Source organism: Lissotriton helveticus, chromosome 8, assembly GCF_964261635.1.
Source record: "Lissotriton helveticus chromosome 8, aLisHel1.1, whole genome shotgun sequence".
Lineage (NCBI taxonomy): Eukaryota > Metazoa > Chordata > Amphibia > Caudata > Salamandridae > Lissotriton > Lissotriton helveticus.
In genome coordinates this window covers 69,705,280-69,727,438 of record NC_136069.1, presented here as the reverse complement: position 1 = coordinate 69,727,438, position 22,159 = coordinate 69,705,280, and the positions used below count along the sequence as shown (strand labels likewise).

The window sequence follows — 22,159 nt, the reverse complement described above, 5'->3', positions numbered from 1 at the left end:
GGAGGCCTGTCTCTGGTTCCTGTCTGCTGCCCTCGGTAGAGCATGCTTCGAGGCCGGAAGCAGCGCAGGCCTCCTATGGGGCCACAGAGCTACCTGCGCAGCTCTCCGCAACGCAAGGCCTCTCCACGGTATCCCTACCGCAGGGCCCTGGCAGAGCACCCCTCAACCCAGGCCCATGGATGCGCCAGCACCTGTCTAGGTAGCCCACGGGTGCGCCACAGCGCATCCAACTGTCTTTCAGTCACGTGGTACAACCCGCACCCAAAGAGAGGAGAGAGGGACTGGGGAGGGCAGGCTTGAGAAATAGGACAAGGAGACTGCGTCCATAAGCTAATGATTGAATCTCTGTTTCCAGCTTCTCCCCTCTTCTATTCCTATCGACCCATATTTCTCCCTCCCTCCCTTCTTTCCATCTTCCGATTCCTCGTCTTTCCTCTCTGTTTTCATCTCCTCCTCTTGCCACTCTCCTCACATTCTGAGCACCAGGAAGAAACCTGTAGAAATCTGTGAGATGTGCGAACTGATCCAACCCAGAAACCTCTGCAAATCAAACCTCGGATTATGAAAGAGTTGATCTGAGTTCAAAGATTATGTTGTATTTGTTGATGGGTCATAAAACTATACAAATGTCATGAAACGCTACTTATAAAGATGTCCTCTGTAACATCAAACCTATTTGGTTATATGCTACACACTTAAAAAGCTTCCCTCATTATGTTCCTTATGCCACGTGTTAAAAAAACAGCGTCTCCTAATACGTTCTATGGTGATATCCCTTGTCGGACAAATTAACCCCTTCCATGCTCATGACGGAACGGTTCCGTCATGAGCATCGGTCGAGCTGTGCTCATGACGGAACCGTTCCGTCATGACCACGCCCGTTTTCATTAGGGCTCAGCACCGGGGGGGAATACCGGCCGCACGGAAGGGGTTAAGACTTGAATGGATGCAGAAAAAAACAACCTCTACTGAACATAAAGCAGCCAATCCGATCGCTCCCTCTATAGTGCAAAGACATACACAGGTGTCTATTGTAATGAGGTCGCTAAAACACAAGGTCTTTGAGAATAAAGGCCCACAGAACTTTCATTCCCTTATCAAACTTTCCACTTAGGAACCTCAGATCTTCTGGTGACATGCTGGCCAGCATTCCGAGAGTTAAGAAAGCGCGCATTGGCGGTAGCTCCATAGCTATCTAGCGCCTAAACTCTGGAACTCCCCCACCTCTCTGAGTCCATCTTCCTGTCCTCGTAGCGCTAAAAAGACACAAGTCACTATTAATTCTGTTTCCTGATGCAAGCATGTATTCCTTAATCAGACTGCATGACCCAGTGTGTAGTAATTGTATAGCTCTTCAATCCGTAACAGCACAGCACCCATGGTAATATGCTGTATGGTTAAACACATAAGGTCCCAAAGGCAAGACCTATTGGCTATGCCAATGCTTGTTGTTTTTGTTTCGGAGAGCAAGTTCTTTTCTTATAAGACCGTGGTCTTCATCCGTTTTAATGTCCCTTATTCCACTACCATCTCCTGTGTAAATAAATAATTTTTTATCGGTGTCCCCCCAAAGTGACATACACTTTTTCTGAATTGTTCTATAAAGTTGGCAACGCTAAACATATTTAACAATGAAAATATTGCTTGTTCAGTCATCAATTTTAAAAATGCAGTTGCCAACATGCTATGAGCAGTCTGGTCTTCCTAAAGTTGAAAAGTATCCACAGTGTGATCCTTTATCTGAAATGAATGGCTGAGGGGGAGGGGTTTTAGGGTTATTTGTAGCCCATCCCCTCAACACCTACGCCCACCCTGGACATGATTGACAAAAGAGGTTTCTAATACTCCAATACAGAGAGGCTCACTGCCATTCTGTGTGTTTCTGTAAAAAGACAACAGTGTACCATCATGCCAGGTGCTTTGCCAAGATCGTTTCAGCCCCGCCACCCCCAACCGTTTTGACGGTCTCTGTTTGCATTTACCTGAGGTAGATAAGCCAAGGACAGTGTACGGTGAGCCACCAAAATATAGCAAGAGGACAGGGGAATGCGGGTCCTGCTACTGAGGATGGAAGAGCGGAACCAAACAGCAGAACAAGCCATTAAAGCCGGAAAACTTCTCATGCCATAAGGTTTTGGTCCTCACACATAAGACTTCAGACACCAGAGTCGGCAGGGGTGCGGTCTGGAACAGTTTTGAAGAATTATCTTTAGATACTGTCTGGCGAAAGTCCAGTGCGATTACCAGATTAATACCGAGACACTGCAGATAGTCTGAATGACCCACCACGCTGGTTTGTCATTGTGAAGCGTTGACAACACACTGAGAAGGGAACAACTCCAACCTATCTGACTTTCCGGCAACAAGTGGTACGCCATGTGACCTGAATCAGCCATCCCTACAACTTGATGAGACATCCACCTAAACCTCAGCCATGCTGTCGATGGGTCTAAGAATCCGCACACATCATCGCCAACATCTAAAGAGATGACAACACACTGACACAGATAAGATGGTTCAAGGAAGTTGTATTCTTCTTCAGAGACCTATTACAGGAAAGCTGCCTGGCTAGAGCAAGTGATCACATTCACCTGCCAAAGGCAGAATATAACCATCAGAGCTTCAGTACCAGCCGTTCCACATCCCATAAAATCACATTACAATAAATTGAACTGGAACGAAAGAGATGTGAAATATTTCAGCAACACTTGGACCTGGCAGTTACCACCGTCATCCACGATGAAAGAGGAAGCGTATACAAAACTCCCCCGACACCCCAAGCCCTGGGACAATGGTGGAAACACAGAATACGGGACTCCCGGAAGACCCCTGGTTCCTCTGTATATTAAGAGACGTAGTGGTGAACCCCAAGGACAATACAAAGGAGTGTTTGAGGCTGGACGGCTGGACACAATACAAGGTGCACTAGATCAGACGGGTGAGCCTGCACCAGACTCATTTGGGAAGTTCATGGCCTGAACCAAGAGATTGCAGCCTCCAAGAAGAAAAAGAACCAGTCTGTGGAAAGATCTACTGCTGGCTGTGGGGGGCGGGGTGGGAGGCGGAAGCAATCTATCCCACGGTTCAGGAAGGTCATCTCTAGAACATAGTACTGTTCACCACCACCACACCAGACCCACATAGGAGCTACAGTATCTCAAAGAGAGAACATGGTGCCAAATGTACTAAACTGAGTTCACTGTCATGATGAGAAATAAGAGAACATGGCCAAAGTTCACAACCAGAGAAAAGATAACAATCGAGGAACACGAAGAGCAGTGTTCCACAATCTTGCAGAGGCTGTGGACAGGAGGGGGCAGGAACACAAGAAACTAAAGACTACCCCCGCCCACAGGAAATCACACATCATTGGGGCCACATTTTTACCTTAATTTGTGCCTGCATGTTTCGATAGGCACCTGAAACACTCAATCTACTGAAGAAAGTACAAAAGTGTGAATCTTCCCTCCAGGAGAAAGCACAAGGGCCAGAAGACTGTAGTGTAGCTCCTATCATCCCAATAGGCTCTGCGCATTGGAATAATACCTACAGTAGTAAAGGCCTAGACCAGACGTTAACTAGGTCTACTACTGTCGATACTAGACTTAAAGTTTTGGGTTTGCCAGCTTAGCTCAGAGTTCACTAGAAACTTTCTCGAATGTTCAAGGAGGACTTAACTTCCCTGATTAGACAAGAAGGGATTTAGTTTCTGACAACCATAGAACATGACAACTTTGCTCTCCCCTAATCAAGAGTAAATCTCGAGAGTCGTGTGAACAAAAGGCAATTTATTTTACTCAGTCAGTACGTGCATTCTTAGTCTCATCAGAATGTAGAGAAAAGGAAGAGACGGGCGTGTTCAATAAAAAGGTGTTATTTATTGATCAGTCTCTTTTCTCATACAAGAGAAATGGATCGATATTTTTGCAATACTTATAGTTAAGTAAAGTGCATACATTAAAAGCAATAGTATAAAATAATACTGTAAAAACATTATGGTTTCTAAGCCATAAGATGTTTAAAATGATTAAAATAGATTACATATATACATTTGACTAAACGTACTCAACTGGTGTTTCTAAATACGCCTACCCCGTGTACCTGACCTAAGCCTAATACGTGGGCGGGAATAGAAAGTTACAGTTTAAGTTAAGTTTGCTTTTGCCAAGTGAATAGCTAAAGAATTCTCTGTGAGGGGTTATTCAGTTCTGTACCTGGAAGTTAGGATGAATGAGGAATGGTATCTCTTTCTCTGCTCTCGATATTCCAGGCTGCCTGCGAGGGCTACCCGGAAGCGCCGGTGCTGGGTCTCTCGGCAGGAGAAAGCAGCTTCTCTCAGCGCGTCAGGAAGGCGGGGCTGCTGCCAGCGGGGTCTGCTCTGCTCTGGGCTTCGGCAAGTATGGCTGCTCCGTCTCGTCACCACGCGTGTGTTTTGCATAGGGCAAGATCGGTAATATTTATACCTTTAAGGTGCCGAGATTGACGTAAGGATGGACATAGATACGTCAATAAAGATGTCATACGACTTGCTCGTTAGCACATTCTTTTGCTGAAGTTCTCTGTGAAATCAAAACAATGGCCGCAGGGTTTTGCCCAGGTTGTCATAGGTTTGATTTGTTATGAGAACTCCGTATGCCTTATCAGGGGCTGGAGGAATATCGCTTGTCTAATTAGATCTCAAGCGTTATGACCTAATCAGATAACACGTTCCTGTGCCGTAGTGTGACTGCGTCAGATAACGGTATCTGCATCATGGGGGTTTTCCTTGCCTCATGGGCTGACTGCTAGTTAACTTGTTGGTTAGTTTAACTAGAATAGGGTCAGGAATAGGGGGATCGATTCAGAACCTATAGGAATACATGACACCCACTCCACGCTAACTATGGACATATTTACTAATCTAGGCATAGTATAACATAGTACAACATACTATAGAGTAGTGTGTATACCTTACCACCCCAAAATACATAAATGCATTTCGAAATTTTCAAATATACGGAAAATTGCAGTCATATAAATTGTATGCACTCAAGCTGTATAATAATGCCAAAGTAATCACGCATTTGTATACATTATTGCTTATTTGGTATATGAGAAATGACACATGAAATGGCTTCTTAAATACAGAAAAAAGTTTCGAGACCATTCCATCACAGAATAAAATATATGTGAACATACCAACGGGCAGCTAATGTCTATAAAGTATCTAAAAATAGAAATCTTAGTTCTCTAGGAATAGTTTCTTACTTTAAGCAGAAGATAGTGTCCCGAAAAATTGTAAAAATTAATTTGGGGCTGCTAAAAATTGCTGTCCGTGAACTGGAGGAAAAATTGTTCATGTGACTTTATTTTTAAAGTTGAAGGCCGAATTCAGGGAACGCCGAGTGCGAGCTTGCTCAAAAGTCTCTATTTCTGTTCGGGTGAGAACATCATATCATTTAGGCTTTCGAAAAAACTGTCAACAGCTTCCTGGGAAAGTTCCACTAACTCGGAAATAGGTGTAATCATGCATTCGTGCGCATGATTGTCTCCATTGACATTCTGATTCACATTGCTGACAGAAGGTCGTACCTGATCGATGCTGCTTTCATCTTGAACTTCACTACACCTCAGTCGTAGTGGTGAAGCTTCCACGAATGCCGTCATCAGGATTGGCAGCCTTTGAGGGCAGCACAAAGCATGAACCTTTATCGGGCTCAACAATGTTTCTGCATCCATTGGCGCATCCGATTGTAGCGTCAGACAGGTGTCTAACACGCATTCTTCTCCGCATAGCAGACACCTTAGTACAGGTAAAACACATCTTTGCCACATTGGTCGAAATGATAGAAACCAAGTCATGTTCAGGTCTCTAAGCCGGGAGAGTCCCAGGATTTTTGATATCCGGTCCCGGTATCCAATGGCTAGGATTGTTTCTTCCATTGTCGCGAGAGTTTGGTCTGTGACATGGGTTGCCATAACGAAAAATAAGGACTAAGAATAGGATTCCTGCAATTAGTCCCAGGATCAGGGGAAGTCCGCCAAAAATCGAATGGACGAAATATGGAAAAATACCCAGTATGGCTTTGAATGGTGTTAATGCCATCGAAAATACTGTCTTAAATACCTTTGAGACCCCATTGGTATCAGAAATATTTAAGATTTCGTTCAGGATTTCCGCGAAATGTACGGGGGAATTAGTTGATAATAATGTATGTATCTCTGCAGTCGTCCTTGCGACTTGTAGATCATACGTTTCTTTTGATGACGTGAGCCTTGTAGGCGTCTGAAGAAGCACTGTTTTCATTCTGCTTAAAGTATCTATTCGAATAGAAGTAATTTTCAAATTGGGCCATGCCCTTGCCTCCCTGTCTGGGAAGGAGCTGGGGAACAATGAGCGTCCACAGCACTTGACCTTCGCAGTCGTAGTTACTAGATAAGGAGTCCCGGGCATAAGACTACAGCATCTGCGGTCTACAATTAGAATGTAACTCCCATTATAGAGTCTTTGAAAGAATGGTTCTATCTCAGTTGCAGGTGCGCCTTGCTGGTGACATGAAAGGTTGTATGAATTCCCTTCACAGGCTCCATGCAAACTAATTCCGTTACACAGAAGCGTGCCGCTTAGTGACATCGCACAATTATTGCCACTAAGAAACACTTTCTGTCCTTTATTACTGACACATGCATGTGAATAGGGCAGGTTCCATGTTGTTTTAAGGTACCCCTTTCCCAATTTCTCGTACATGCCAGCCTGTATATATTTTTGGCAGTATTGAAACCTGAAGGTTGAGATTGGAATATTTATTATCCCATGTATTATCCATTCACTGACAGGTCGTTCTGACATTGTCACTGGTAATCTTTCTAGTTTTTCAATGCTCAAGATTGTATAATCAGCACCCTTTTGTGCCATACTGATTTGTCTATCAGTAAGGTTAAAGATTTGGAATAATGACGTTGTGTTGATTAAACGCCAAGGCACATAGCCTGAACGCAGATTTTGTAACGTCAATACAATAGAACGCAATTGAGACTGACCGTGTTGTAATAACAGTAAGTCCTGCGATAATATGTCGATTGCTGAAGACACAATGCTGTCCAAAGAAAAAATTCTGGAGGACAGAGGTATTAACCCATTGTCCACTACAGAAAGTGATTTTTCCAAATTAATACGGTCAATTTCCCGTATTTTCTCTGCTGTTTCAATTTGAGTAACCTTCCAGGCCTCATTGTATGCTGCATATACAGAGGCTGCTATGAAACGCTTTTGACGCTGTTTGCGTGGTCCCATTATGAAATCACGCAAGTCAGCACCATCAGTAAGTAAAGTTAGGTGTTGCTTAATTTCTGCCAGTGTGGAAGTTTGTAGCCATTGAAGGCATAATTTGCCCACACTGTAGGTGGTTATTATCCCTGGGTGATGTCTTTGAGGATATCTAGGGTCTGGCCTGGTCATTTTGAACCCCTGTGTTTTGTTCAGGAATCTGTCTTGACAGTTATTAGTATCTGTGGGCCAGATCAACCACTGTTTCCAATCAGGATGTGTTCTGTTTTGGTTTAATATATGGTTTACGTCTATCTCTTCATCTATAGAAGTGTTGCTAAACATTGCTGGCTTTGGAATAGACGGTTTATTTAGGTCTTTGATTTTGGCTAAGCCAAGACAGGTGGTTTGTTGGACAGTGTCATTTAAAAATATAATTTGTTCCGGGATCATACAGGCTCTAAACAGTGATTCTATACCCTGTACTTGCCATTCTTGTGTACCCCAAACACTTTTCAATTCAACATTTTTGTCCCAATAATCAAAACCAAAAGTATTCATTTTTTCAAACAATGAGTCTGAATATATCAATTTTGTGTTGGTTATCATGGTTTTCATCCCTGTCTTGTTCGACAATTTAAAATAAAATGTTTCAGCATTACTTGTGTTAAAACCTGAAAAATATGAATATTTGTCATAAACGGTCCTTGAGCTCCCTTTTGGAGGTGTAGCACAATGTTCCCATTGAATATAATTTAAAACATTTCTAGGCTGTGCAGATCTATGTAGAAAATGGTTACCATAGTGGTTATAGCAATACATACTATCATAATTTGTAGAACCCTGCAAATAATCATGTTTGGTAAATTTAGCAGACATTACTAAGTCAGACATCATATTATTAATGCTTTCGAAGTCCCAATCATCAGCAAATGAGTTCGGTTTCACAAAGTCACTCAGGAGATCTTAATTTGGTGTGGATATTTCAGGATCTCGACCGGACCATAAATTTCATAGTCAGTGTTGTCCCATGCTACCCCACCCGGTATAGGATTGGCTGTGAAGTTGGCTGAAGAAAGTTCTCTTTTCTCGACGTGTGAAGATGTGTGTGGTTTGAGGATCAAGTTGATTTTCTGACTTGCTGTGTCCATTTTAGCATATTTTCCCTCAATGAAGCGTCCCAAAGTTAGTACCATGATGAGCCAAAGTATGAGGATAAATGCACCAAAACCCACCCAAAATTCAATCCATGGAGAAATCAGATATGTTTCTTTCAGTTGTTTCAAAAGTTCGTTAGCTTTATCTTTAAAGGTTTTTGATGATGGCTGTGTCTTTGATTCACTGAAGCCTTCAGAGGAATCATCGAAGTTTATGAAGTAGCCGGATGCAGTTCTGTCAATTGTTCCAATTGCTTCAGGATTTCTGTTTCTTGCATTTTCACTTGGTACTTCATTGTAGATTGGTGTGTCTCTGCTAAATGTTTTTATTTGGGTTTTCAGAGGTCTGAGTTCTATTGCATTGTTGCATAGTCCTTGTTGTTCTTCTGTAGGCGTTTCAAATGTGATGAGCCTCTTTGTTAAGACCTCTGTATTGGTAGCAAACCTTGGTGTTCTGCTACTTATTGGGAGTCCACTTGGCCTACTGTTTGTTATCGGCCACATGATTGTGGTTTTACCAGGTCGATGGATACAACTCGGTTCTCCTTTTTACCAGCAAGTGGCGGTAGTACAACTGATCTTGTCCCGTTGACAGACAAGACAGGAACTGCTTTTCTGTAAGAAGGCCCAAATTCCTTCTTTACCGCGATCTTTTCTCTGACTAGATCCCCGACTTTTGGAATCCAGACAGGTCTTGCTGGGACAGGTGGTGGTTCTTCAGTGGTTGTTGGCTGTTGTTTCAACTTTATGTTGCTCAGGTCTTTTCTTGTTTTGTTTAAGTCCTGTAAAATAGCCAAACGGTCTTTGATATCAAAGCTTTTTTCTTTTACCACTGAAGTCTGACTGTCAAGGTCAGAGATAATCATCCTAGTTCCGAATAATAATTCGTATGGACTGAATCCCTTCAGAGAATTTCTTGGCAAGTTATTTAGACTACGTTGGACACTTATTAGATGTTTGACCCACCCAGCTCCCGAACCTAATATCCTTTCCGTTATAGATTGCTTTATGCCTTGGTTTTTTCTTTACACCATCCCGTATCCCTCAGGAAGGAAGTGAGAAGATTCCCGCTGTGCTATGCTCATTTGGCCATGATTCCCCTCAGGCTTAAGGGCTGGAGTGAAAACAATGGTCAAACGTAGCACGCTCTTAGTGTATATGCCATTTAGACTCGCAAATCTTTGTATAACAGTCCAGACGTCAGCCGAGTGCCGAGGATCTACATTATAAGTGGAAACTAGCTTGTATATGTTAATCGCAAGCCATGCTCTTTACTGGTGATATTATCTGCAATCAGGTTCCACCGTGTTACACTTTTTCTCTCCCCACTGCGATTTCTGTTGCAGTTTGGGCAGTTTTTTACAAACATGGTATGATGCAGGCTCATGCCTGGCCACCAGTACCTTGATTGTAATTCTTCCAGAGAATCTTTCAGTTTGAGGTGTCTGAGACCCTCGCCCATATGTGCGTCTGCGATTAACAACTTTCTCCTGTCCATGTTTGGAATCACTCTATCTCCCACTCCAGGGATTCGAGCAAAAGGGACGGAGTTTGCATCGATTATGTATGTATAATTGAGTGGATAGTTGATCGGTAACGCTGAGCAGTCGCCTTTTGATGACGTTTTCACCGCCAGCACTGTTTCACCGTCAATGTATTTTAATGTACGCTTTTCTCGAACTACGGGAGCCGATTTAGTGGCTGCCGCTGTGGCTGTTTCAGCCAATGAATTCCCTGCAACGTGAACGCCATCACGCTGATGACTCAGTGAGTGTGTCACGTGAGTCTTTGGTAGTTCTTTTTGTAAAAGAGCTATTTGTTCCCAGAGCAGTTTCTGCTTTATTGGTGCATCTGTGTCATCTTTGTAACCGTTCCGAATCCATGTCTGCAAATCCTTGTTATATGATTTGACGCAGTAATATGAATCTGACACTATAAGTGTCGGGAATTCGCGATCCGCATTATCTAGCGCCATTTTCAATGCTATTATTTCAGTTTGTTGTTCTGAATTAGTTTCTACTGAGTGTGTTTTTGTTAATAGAGGTTTTAGTTTACCTCCGCGCCACACTTCTTTTGTAATCCCACATGTGGGGTTGTATGCTTGTTCTCCCCAAACGGAGGGTTGAGCATGTCCGTCTGTATAAATTACACAGGCGTAATGTCGTAAAGGCAGAATGTCGATCGGCAGAGGATATGTTTTTTCATATTCTAAATTTTTCAATTCTTCTAGTTTTAGAAAATTGTCAGCCAGGCTATATTTGATAATTCATATCCTACGAACAGGACTTTCAGATGGGCAATTCTGGACTTTTTAAAGTTGAATTTGTAACCCTCTGCAGCGAACCCAAGTATTATGGTGTTCACTCTCTTCAAGTGAGTATCCAAGTCATCATCTGTTAAGTATATGTCATCGACATAAGATAATGCTTCATCATCATATATTTGTAGTAATTCTGTTACTCTCGCTGAGAATACTCCCGGGCTGTTCTTGTACCCCTGGGCTAACCGACAGAATTGTTTTTGAGTGCCATTTATTGAGAATGCAGTTAAATATCTGCTCTCTGGTGCTATGTTTTGACAAAAGAATCCATTAGAGATGTCTAAGGTTGTTTTGTATTTTTTGCGCACTATGTTATTCATTAGTGCAGCACTGTGTGAGTTTTGCACTGCAAAGGTTTTGCAACATGTGTTAAGGTGTCGGTAATCCAAAACTAGACGATATGAATTGTCTGGTTTGGAGACCGGAAACAAAGGGTTGTTCATTTGTGAGGTGCAAGTTTCAATCACCCCCTGGTATTCTAGCTGATCTAGTATTTCATTTACCTGTTTTTTAGCTTCTTGCTTAATTGGGTACTGCCTTTGTGCAGCAGGTTGTGATTTTAACTGGATTTTGTGAGGAGGGGAGTCCTCATCCCATCCTACATGATTTTTATATAAAGCAGGAGCTAGAGCCACTGCCCATTTTCTAGCAAGTGTGTATTTTTTATGAATTGGAATTTGATTTGAGAAGGCTGGCATAATTACTTCTTCGCCATGAGGGCACTCCCTAACAAACTCTGGTGGCCAGTCTTTTTCAGCTAGAAGGATATCATAGCCCTCGGAGAGATTATCCCAAAATAGTCTTATCTCCCTCTATACGTAGTGTTATTTCGTATATTTTGTGAGGTTTGCTAACTCTGGTGTCCGCAGTTTCCACTTGAAGATATTCATTCGTGTCCACTGTCTCCAGATGATTCATAAGGACTTTGCGAGCTATGCTCACTTCTGCTGCGCTGTCTAGCATTGTCTGAGCCCATTCTCCGTTTTTAGGTCGAGCAGACTACTCTCAATGCGTGAGCATTGAGAGTCTGCTACAGACCTAATGTGGCCCGTATTCAGGAGAGTGGACACGACTCAGACGCGCGCTTTTGCAGTCTCAGTTTTGACCGCGGGAGCGCGTGTCTGAGCCGCGCCTGCGCAGATGAACTCCCAGCCCCTACTTTCGCGTCGCTCTGCTCTCATGCATTAATGGCACAGACACAGCCAGCCCCCACCCCTCTGCATGCACACACATACAGGGGCGCGCGCACATAGACAGACAGACACACGCAGACAGACACACACACGCACACACACATACGCGCGCGCACCCCCTCCCCCCACACTTACCGGGGTCTTTTCGTGTGTCCCTGTCTCCCTCGGCAGCCTGCGGGTCAGTCTTGACAACAGGCGGGGCTCTCCACGACCACGGGAGCTCCGCTAGTTCACAGGCAAATCTTCCGGCTGACTACAGAAGCGCGGGGCTCCCGTCCGCTTCCTGTTTGCGGCCCCGCCCCCGTCCCAAAACAAGTTGCCTGGCTTCCGTTCTAATCCGGACTGCAGACATAAAGCCCACAGGTAGGTCCCCGGGTTTCCTTTCACGGGTAATACCTTGTTAACATTTGCCAATGTGTGTTCCTTCTATAAAGTGCAACATGAAATAATACAACTTACATTTGTGCATAGCTTGTTTAATAGTAGTACTGTAAAAACTCTACTGTAGTGCGCCTTTAAGAATCCTCTGCGAGGCCCGAGCACTTCGCACGGCACCCCAGCTCTCCTCCGCTCGCCCTTCGTCAACTGGTGAGTGAAATGATATCAATAGCGGATTTGTGTGATGTCCTTTATTTTTTAATAAATGCACCTCTTACTAGCTATTGAAGCCTGCTAAAAGCTTGGACTTCTCTTTACCATGCTAGTTTCTGAAGGCTGCACAGGACGGATGTCTGATCCCACAACTGCTCCCCTCCACCCTGTTCCGCCACAATCTTGTTTTTCGTTGCAGCACGCTTTCACTTTGAACAATAGCGGGCTTCTCCATACCACCCGGTCGCGCCCTCCAAACCTTCCATGTTCTTGCTGGAGTTTAGCATTAAACAAACAGTGCCTGTTTGTTTTTACAGTGCTTGTTTTTATTTGCAGTGCGCATTCACTTTTAACAAGAGCGGCCTTCCCCATACTCATGCATAATTGATATCCTCAATGTGTGCCTCAGCCCTTATTGAAAATACATTAACCAGGCCGTGACATTTGTAAATAAGGGAATAACCCTCGGCAGGTCAGCAGAGATAAACAAGCATTTGCAATTCAATAAGTGTCGCATTACTAAAACTTTGAGCTATTGGCGTTCTAATTAATGCAACGTAATTAGCTCAAACTTTAAGTAATGCGAGACCTATTGCATTGCAAATGCTTGTTCAGTTGTGTCCTCAGAATTCTCGGCATTGTTAACTATTTTAATGCTGGCTACCTTCTTTTTTGGAAATTGTAATTTCTTTTTTAGCTGAGCAGGTTCCTTGTCTTTGGACTTGGCGTGCTCTTCTCTTTGTTCTGATCGTCCTCTTCTTTCCGATTTCTGCGAGGAAGTCTGAAAAGATTGAGAGGGACGTGTATCAATGTCTTGATATCTATCAGGCTTTTTTATATTATCCCTATTTCTAAGGTTATATCTTTTCCCAGAAGGGTCACTCTGGGGTGACCTTTGTCTCTGGTTTGGAGATTTTTCTCTTCGCCTAGGAGACCTCCCTCTGGACTGGAATTTCTTTTCTTTAGGATTGGATTGTTTGTTTCCATCCCAGTTCTTTTTTGGTGAATTATTATTAAAAAATATTTTTTCTGGACTTTCAGTCAGTTGCGGTTTTACTGGTATTCCACCTAGACTGTCTCTACCTAGTTCCTCATAGGATTTTTCTATGATTCTGGCAATTTCAGCTGGTTGGTCTGCTATATCTGTCTCTTTTAACCTCTGGCGGATCGCCACGTTTGCTGCTTCTCCCTTTATGTTGGCTAATAATATAGCCGAGACCTGCTTGAAGTCTTTCAGTAATTTCATACCAAGAGTTAAAGCGGGTTCTGGACCGTATTCGTCTTGAATTTGTTTTAGCACATCTGGTATTACCGAAATGGATGGAACACCGTGCGTTTTTGTGTAGATAGAAGCAAAGACTGTACCCCAAGTGTCACAGTCCTCTATGTGTGGTGCGATTCCCATTGGGAGACATATAGTCAGAATCCTGTGTTTTTCCAACGGGGTGGTGTCCGGAAACACCGCCTCTATTTGGGTGATTTTTTGTGCCAACCAGAATGGTATTTGTTCCCGTTTAGTCGGTACTTTACCTAGGCAGGACTGGATGTTCTGTGGTGTAATTTTATTTGTGTTCCCCTGGTGAGGGGTCAGCTGTGGAAGTTTAATCGCTGGCTGAATTGTTGAAGTCCGCATCACATACTGTACTAATTGTCTATGAATTTTTATTAATTGTTTTAGCTGTGTTAACAGCTCTGCTGTAGACATCCCTTCGATGTCTGGATGTGGTGTGTATCCGGCTAGTACCGGCCACGTTGCTCCTGGTCTACCTAAAGGACCGAGCCTGGTGATGTGATTATTATGTTTTAGGGCGCCATCAAATAAGAGCAAATGCTCTTGAAATTTGAGTGGTACTTCCACCTCCTCGAAAGGAGTGTACTCATTAGGAGGTTCCTCTATTTTGTAATAGTGGAAGTACTTTGTTACAGCATTTGCTGCTGGAAAATGTATCCATGAATAGTATACCTCTGTCTGCCGATATTCGTGTGCCTCAATTACGAATATGACTGTGCCACCTCTAGGTGTCAGTCCATTTTCTATAAGTTTTAGAGTTATAGATCTCCTTTTGATGACCGGGATGAGTATTATATCCCCGTCCGCATCTAGTGCTGCAGCATCAGCTGCTGCGAGTTCAGCTGCTAATCTAACTGCCTCTCTTTCTTCTTCATTGTCTGACATTTTACTGTCCTGAAGGTTATTTTGTTTGTTTGCAGATCAGGTTTCTTATGGAAACAAAGATTAGATGCACAATATTTTAAAACAGTGTATCCTTCAACGTTGACTATACCAAGGACCATACATAGGAGTTCCCTCCTGCGAGGTCTGGCGGATATAACCTTTCACCCACTCCAGACGTCTTTGGAGTATTGTGGGAAAAGGGGTCTGAGTGAGAAAGCACGACTGAGTTACTCTAAATGTCTTACGTTAGTTTTATCGCCCTTTCCAAACGCGTTGGGCGCCATGTAGTGTAGCTCCTATCATCCCAATAGGCTCTGCGCATTGGAATAATACCTACAGTAGTAAAGGCCTAGACCAGACGTTAACTAGGTCTACTACTGTCGATACTAGACTTAGTTTTGGGTTTGCCAGCTTAGCTCAGAGTTCACTAGAAACTTTCTCGAATGTTCAAGGAGGACTTAACTTCCCTGATTAGACAAGAAGGGATTTAGTTTCTGACAACCATAGAACATGACAACTTTGCTCTCCCCTAATCAAGAGTAAATCTCGAGAGTCGTGTGAACAAAAGGCAATTTATTTTACTCAGTCAGTACGTGCATTCTTAGTCTCATCAGAATGTAGAGAAAAGGAAGAGACGGGCGTGTTCAATAAAAAGGTGTTATTTATTGATCAGTCTCTTTTCTCATACAAGAGAAATGGATCGATATTATTGCAATACTTATAGTTAAGTAAAGTGCATACATTAAAAGCAATAGTATAAAATAATACTGTAAAAACATTGATATGGTTTCTAAGCCATAAGATGTTTAAAATGATTAAAATAGATTACATACATATATACATTTGACTAAACGTACTCAACTGGTGTTTCTAAATACGCCTACCCCGTGTACCTGACCTAAGCCTAATACGTGGGCGGGAATAGAAAGTTACAGTTTAAGTTAAGTTTGTTTTTGCCAAGTGAATAGCTAAAGAATTCTCTGTGAGGGGTTATTCAGTTCTGTACCTGGAAGTTAGGATGAATGAGGAATGGTATCTCTTTCTCTGCTCTCGATATTCCAGGCTGCCTGCGAGGGCTACCCGGAAGCGCCGGTGCTGGGTCTCTCGGCAGGAGAAAGCAGCTTCTCTCAGCGCGTCAGGAAGGCGGGGCTGCTGCCAGCGGGGTCTGCTCTGCTCTGGGCTTCGGCAAGTATGGCTGCTCCGTCTCGTCACCACGCGTGTGTTTTGCATAGGGCAAGATCGGTAATATTTATACCTTTAAGGTGCCGAGATTGACGTAAGGATGGACATAGATACGTCAATAAAGATGTCATACGACTTGCTCGTTAGCACATTCTTTTGCTGAAGTTCTCTGTGAAATCAAAACAATGGCCGCAGGGTTTTGCCCAGGTTGTCATAGGTTTGATTTGTTATGAGAACTCCGTATGCCTTATCAGGGGCTGGAGGAATATCGCTTGTCTAATTAGATCTCAAGCGTTATGACCTAATCAGATAACACGTTCCTGTGCCGTAGTGTGACTGCGTCAGATAACGGTATCTGCATCATGGGGGTTTTCCTTGCCTCATGGGCTGACTGCTAGTTAACTTGTTGGTTAGTTTAACTAGAATAGGGTCAGGAATAGGGGGATCGATTCAGAACCTATAGGAATACATGACAAGACCACAGTGGCAGGTGGTGAGACAGTTACAACAGCGAAAGGGCCCTTCAGCCACAGAACTAGCGAAAGCCAAATCTGAAGCACTACAATAGGTGGAAAAAATCAGTGAACATGACGAGGCCATACACAAGACGAGCAGCTACTCCTTCACCTACAGTGGACGTCTGACCAGTCGCCTGCAATCATTCTAGATCTAATTGGTTGTATTTCTTTCCTGGGCAAGTGAAGTCAGACTGGTGCATGCTAATGGGCAGGTAGAGGGTGGTTGGGTAGCGGCTGGGAGGGTACACATTCTTGAGTAAGAATAGGTGGTGCTGCCTGCAAAAGAGGCAGAAGAGGAATATCTGTTAAGAGGTTAGTTTTGCATTGTTTAGCTATTGGGGAGGAGTAGAAGTGAGGTAAGAATAGTTTCCAATTTAGAGCCAATCGGGGTATCTGGAGAGTGATGAGGTTTTCTCCTTAGTCCCGGTGACGAGAGTGAGTAGAGTAAAATACAGTAGAGCTTGCCCCAAATCTTCATGGTGAAGAGAGTTAGCTTGACTATAAAGGGCCTAAACTCCCCTGTTAAGTGCTTGGCTGCAGTCAGTCGAGGGAGTCGCGGGGGGAAATGTCACCTACTGGGGATACACTCACTGAAGAGAAGTATAGGTAGAATGATATCAAAGAGGTTCTTCATCAAATATTTGTTTTCAGGCCCAAACAAAAAGACAAGAGAGGCAGGAAAGAAGAGGCGATCTTGATCTAGTGATCTGTACCAGTACTGGTTAAAAAGGTAATAGGAGACACGGCTTGTAGAGCGCTCTGTGTGGTCCTAGAGACTGGAGATCATACGATCACTGTAGCTGATGGCCTTCGCCCTCAACGAAAATCAGGTTAAATTCCATAAGGGATTTGGTAGTAGATATTCTGGTGATGGAGTAGGAGGTAAACGTTGGAGTGGACTTGACCTTAGTTGTGTAGAGAGCCAAGGACTGATCGGCCCAAAGAAATAGCAGCAACTGAAAACGTTTAGAGACTGATCACCCACTATGGGCTTGATGGCAATTCCTTCATCCCAAAGAGAACAACTACACCTATTACTCCAAAGCAAGCCACATATATGCCGGACTAGATCATTTCTTAGGGAGGAGGGGGGCTGAGACCATGCCACAGACTCGACCACACGACACATTTAATGTTGTTGGACTATCCCATGATCACACTCTCATTGCAGTACATAATCTGTATGATGCGGCCTTAAAATAAGATGCTATTTCTGATTTTATGGTAGACAATGATAAGTAAAACAGGCCTATATTTGTTGTGGAAGTGCTAAAAGCAGCCCTAAGAAGTAGATTTATTGAAGTAGCAGATTGTTTTAAATAACTAAGAGCAGAAAAGAGGGTGGACCTAGACCCCCAATTGTGGGCACTAGTGACATCTCATAAGCACACCCTTTCCTCTAGAACATGGAGAGACTGGAACAGGGCCTTAAATTAGACAACAGGACTGTGCTGTACCAGAGATACATATTGAAATGTCTCTCCGGTTCGTTTGGAGATCAGGGCTGTCTGTAGGACTCCATGGCAGAGACAACAAATACAGACATCCCCAAACTGGAGATAAACTCAGCATTGTGTGGTTACTTCCATCTCATCTTACTGCTAAACTTGGATGTAAAGTTTTCACCGGCATCTTGACAGAGTGGATAACTCCACTAAATTCTTAGCTGATAGATTCCGACCAGTCGGGGGTTATACTATGACGATAATGAAAAGACAATACATAGAAGGTTCTGCACAAGAAGAAAATGTGCAAAGTATGCATAAGTGCACCGTCCACATCTCATTGAATTCTGAAAAGGCATTTGACCATGTCAACTGGTGTTATACGACTTCATGCAGGTGGCTGTCTGGCAGATGGGAATGAGACCACGCTTCCTATTGGCCCCTAGCAAGTTAGCAATACCCCAGAGTGAGTAGCAAGGTAAATTGAATAGGCCGATTTTTGGATTACCAGCAGCATATGGAAGGGGTGCTTCTCTCACTCCTGCTGCTTGTCCTTACACTGGAGACATTTGCTAACCATCTGTCAACAGTGGAGTCATGCAGGCTGTTCAGAATAGCAAAAGATTCATTTAAACGGACACTGTTCACAGATGTGATCCGATCTATTGCACTCAGTCCCAGACCTCCTGGCTGAGCTGCAGAAGTACCATGAGATATTGGGTTTTAAGATAAATATACCAAAATCAGAAGCCCTAGCTCTGCAAGAGACCTACTGGAATCCTTCGAATGGCATACTGAAGAGTGGCAATGGAGTGCACCTTCTTTCTAATCTCTGTAAGCTGATCATCTCAAGCCATCCCACGCAAGACTGCTGGTCGGATGAGTTGGGAGAAGAACTAAGATCGGACTGTGGCAGATAAAGAATAGGAAAGAATCTCTGAAGGCAGTCAAGGCGCTCAGTCAAGTGGAGGGCAAGAAAATGCTGTGTAAGATGCCACTGTATTGGTACCGCACACTGACAAAGTTACATGTGTGGGTTAAACATGAGTGACAGATGCTGGGGGGAGAGGGTATGCATCTATGGTGCTGAAGAGATGTTGGTACTCAGGCTGGGGAGAGGCTCAAGCTCCAAAGACTGTTCGAAGAAGGTCCATCAAGCAATCAGTCTGGTTCAAACTCAAGATCCCAAAGAATCCAGAGCTGGAATTATTAGGCCTCTCCGATTCAGGAGAGAAGATGCTGAGGTCCCTCTGAGGGAAACAAGAGGTGGCGGCTTTAGGGATGGTGCTCCAGGTGACCATGAGGAGGTATGGAAAGAGGATCATACCCACGTGGCATGGATGGGTGCAGATATACACTATGGGATTGCCTTGTGATGGAGATGATAACCATGACCCTAGAAGGTAAGCCTAGCCACAATGAGACGGAATGGGCCCCTTTCTTGTTGTCTCTCTTGGGAGAATTTAGAGGGTTGAATTGCCCTTAGTAGCTTGGGGCCCTGTGCCTCTTGCCTTAGAGAACCCTTAAAGTCACGAGAAGACACTTCATGCCAGCGCATTGTGAGGCTGTAATTATATCTACTACGGAATCCACCCAAGAGGTATTATGATGATCAAATAGATCCATGGTGGCCGGGTTTGCCTAGCTTTGCCCTTCACCAGGTCTGCAGAAGCTCTTCTGTTCCTTAAAGGGTCGGGGATCAGGGGTGAGAGGGTTGAAGGGGAGAGTTTGGGGATGATTTATTTGTTCATAGATGGATAGTTGTTTCTTTTTTTTCTGGTGGATGTGGTTGACAGTATGTGTTTTACTCATTAAAACTTTAATAAAATGCATTAATCCTATGTGTATGAGAGTAAAATGCTGCTTATTGTCACTAGAAATTAAACTGTACAGTGTTTTATTTTGATAAAAGTGTTCTTTCTGTAGTCTACACATTTGGGCTATTAGACAACTGGTTTGTTAAACACAAGTGTTTAGTTTTTTTGTGTTTTTTTTGCATTTGCTTAAATGTTTACTGATGCTATTACTAAGAAGTTAGACCCCCAGCTTCTCGAAGAATGGCTTATTCTTGCCAATTTTGTGTCGTTGCTCAACTTTCTCTTTACATCTGGCTTTGTGTTTTACAGCAGGGTCCCTGAAAATGACCTGACTGCCAAGTTTTATTAAAGGGAATATATATCATTGGCGTGAGTGGTGGGCATCATCTAGTTTATCTGCAAACCTTCAATGGCCACCTTGAGTTGGGATTGCCAGAGATCAGGTTCTGAAGACCGTCTAATGCCTTTAGCAGATAATTGCAAACATTGCTAATACATTTTCGTCTGGCACACAGCTTCTAGAGACGGGTCTTATGGGCATCTTGCGAAGAGGTCCTGCAAATTTGCTGATCGTACAGCCATTCTGTGCTGGTTCCTCTTTCTTAGAAAAGCCTGATGAGTTTTCTTGCCCTTGTGGCTGGACTTACCAGCAAGAATACCATTTCTTCTGCATATTCGATCAGGAAGATGTTATGCCACTCCATACTACAAAGATAGACTCGCTCGCCGGGCTTTTCTTGCAAGGAGGGTCCCAGCATGTCAAGTTCACACTGAGACCAGCGGCCTTGAGGCCAGTAGTAATGGAGTCTAAACACTGAAGGGCCTCTTTGTTTGCCTTGGAGGAAGAAAGCCTTACATTTCCAATATGCTAAGCTCTTCAAACCAGTAGGTTTTGTAAAGAGCAGAAGTAGATTAAGCTTTGCTCCCAAAATATCAGCTTAATGTGCAATGGCTCTGTTCATCTGTGGCGTCTAGGACGCTGACCTCTTGAGCAGTTGTGTACCTTCCACTGGGATGAGGAGAGGAAGGGTTGTACGCCGGTCATTTGGGATGGAGGTTGAATGGTGCCCTTAAAGTCTAAGACTATTAACAACATCCAGAGAGATGCTAGATTTAAGATGCCTCCCCTTACTCTTTTTAGACATGAGAAAGGAGTCTCGCCGGGGTCACTGTTTCTAAAAGATCCATTCTTCTCCTCCAGACCAGCTGTTACTTGAATAACCTAAAACTACATCACATTTCTTGTCTGTTACATTAGTCACATGATTTCTTCCTTTTTAAATGTCTCCCCGTGATCTGTTGCACATCTACCTTTGTATGAAAGGTATTTATTGGTTTGCTTTTGCTTTACACTTGGCTTAATAATTGCTGCTTGTACCATTTATTCATGCAAAGCCTTTTGGACGTCTAAGAAAAGTACCTCAATTGAGTTGTTAAACAAGATAGATCCGGATAATGGTCCTTGGGGGATTCAGTTTAGCTCCTGCACCATGCTAATCTGGCATCTGGTCACTATGTTGTTGAAGTGCTGTAAAAAGAGTATGTCTCATCTTCGCTTCTACCACTGGAGCTACGGTTTTACTGTAACACATCTTTGTGCATATACATGTCGTTGCACTGCGCTGCCGAACTATAACCAGTATTCCCCCTGTGCCTTTGCAAAGACTTGTTGGCTGGTGACCCATTGTTTGCAGGGAAATGGAAGCAAAAGACAATGAACATGATAGCCTAGCAAATGTGTGAACCGATAAGACTGTGTAGCAGGCCTGGTTTTATCTACTGTTGCAACATGTTGAACAGGTTTGTTTCACTACTTTCAAAGACATGTATTACAAGTCCGATTGTCAACAAATGCAGACATGTATGCCTCCTTCCATCCAATCAGATTTGCATTTGTTCTTGGGATTGGCCGGAAACTGGTGCATTCCGTGAGAAAACCTCAGACAGTTGTGTCTTTTTTAGGCAGTAGAACTTTGCATTCTTGGATTTGTAACTTTGTTTTTCCTGGTATGAGTTTAAACAACCCCAGCCTGCAAAATGTTTTAAACAAACCAGGGTTGCTTAACCGTGTCACCATGGCTTCAGGCCACTTGAGAGCTGCTTTGTTTACTAGTTATTCTGCATTTTGTCAGTGTGCGTTTGTGCTTGTATGTCTTTATCTGCATTCATGGGTGACCGTTGGAGTTTGGTCTCTGTTTGGGTGCTTTATGTTTTGTCTGTGCATGGGCTCCTGTATGTCTTTTGTAAATGTGTTGGGTCCCTGTGAGTGCTGGTAACTCTTTTGCTCTGCATGTACATGTGTGGTGTGGGTTGCTCTGTGGTGTGCACGTACTGTACAGACGTTGATTGTGTGTGCCTGGTCTGTGCTGGCATCTTGAGTTGTCTCTTTTGAGTGAACGCCTTGTTCTTGCTTGCTTGGCCTCGGTCCGGTAAGCCTCAACTGCTACCTGGCTGGGCTTAGAAAACTTTAGGTTTGGTTCTTTTAAAATTTCCCTTTCTCTTTCTTTACTCCAG

At 43.5% G+C, this 22,159-nt stretch overlaps 1 protein-coding gene across 1 annotated transcript in view; it reads left to right on the top strand.

The window, feature by feature from the left end:
* GTF2E1 (general transcription factor IIE subunit 1) overlaps positions 1-22,159 on the top strand; it is a 182,446-nt gene that overhangs the window by 125,446 nt on the left and 34,841 nt on the right. The gene's annotated exons all lie outside the window — the stretch shown is intronic.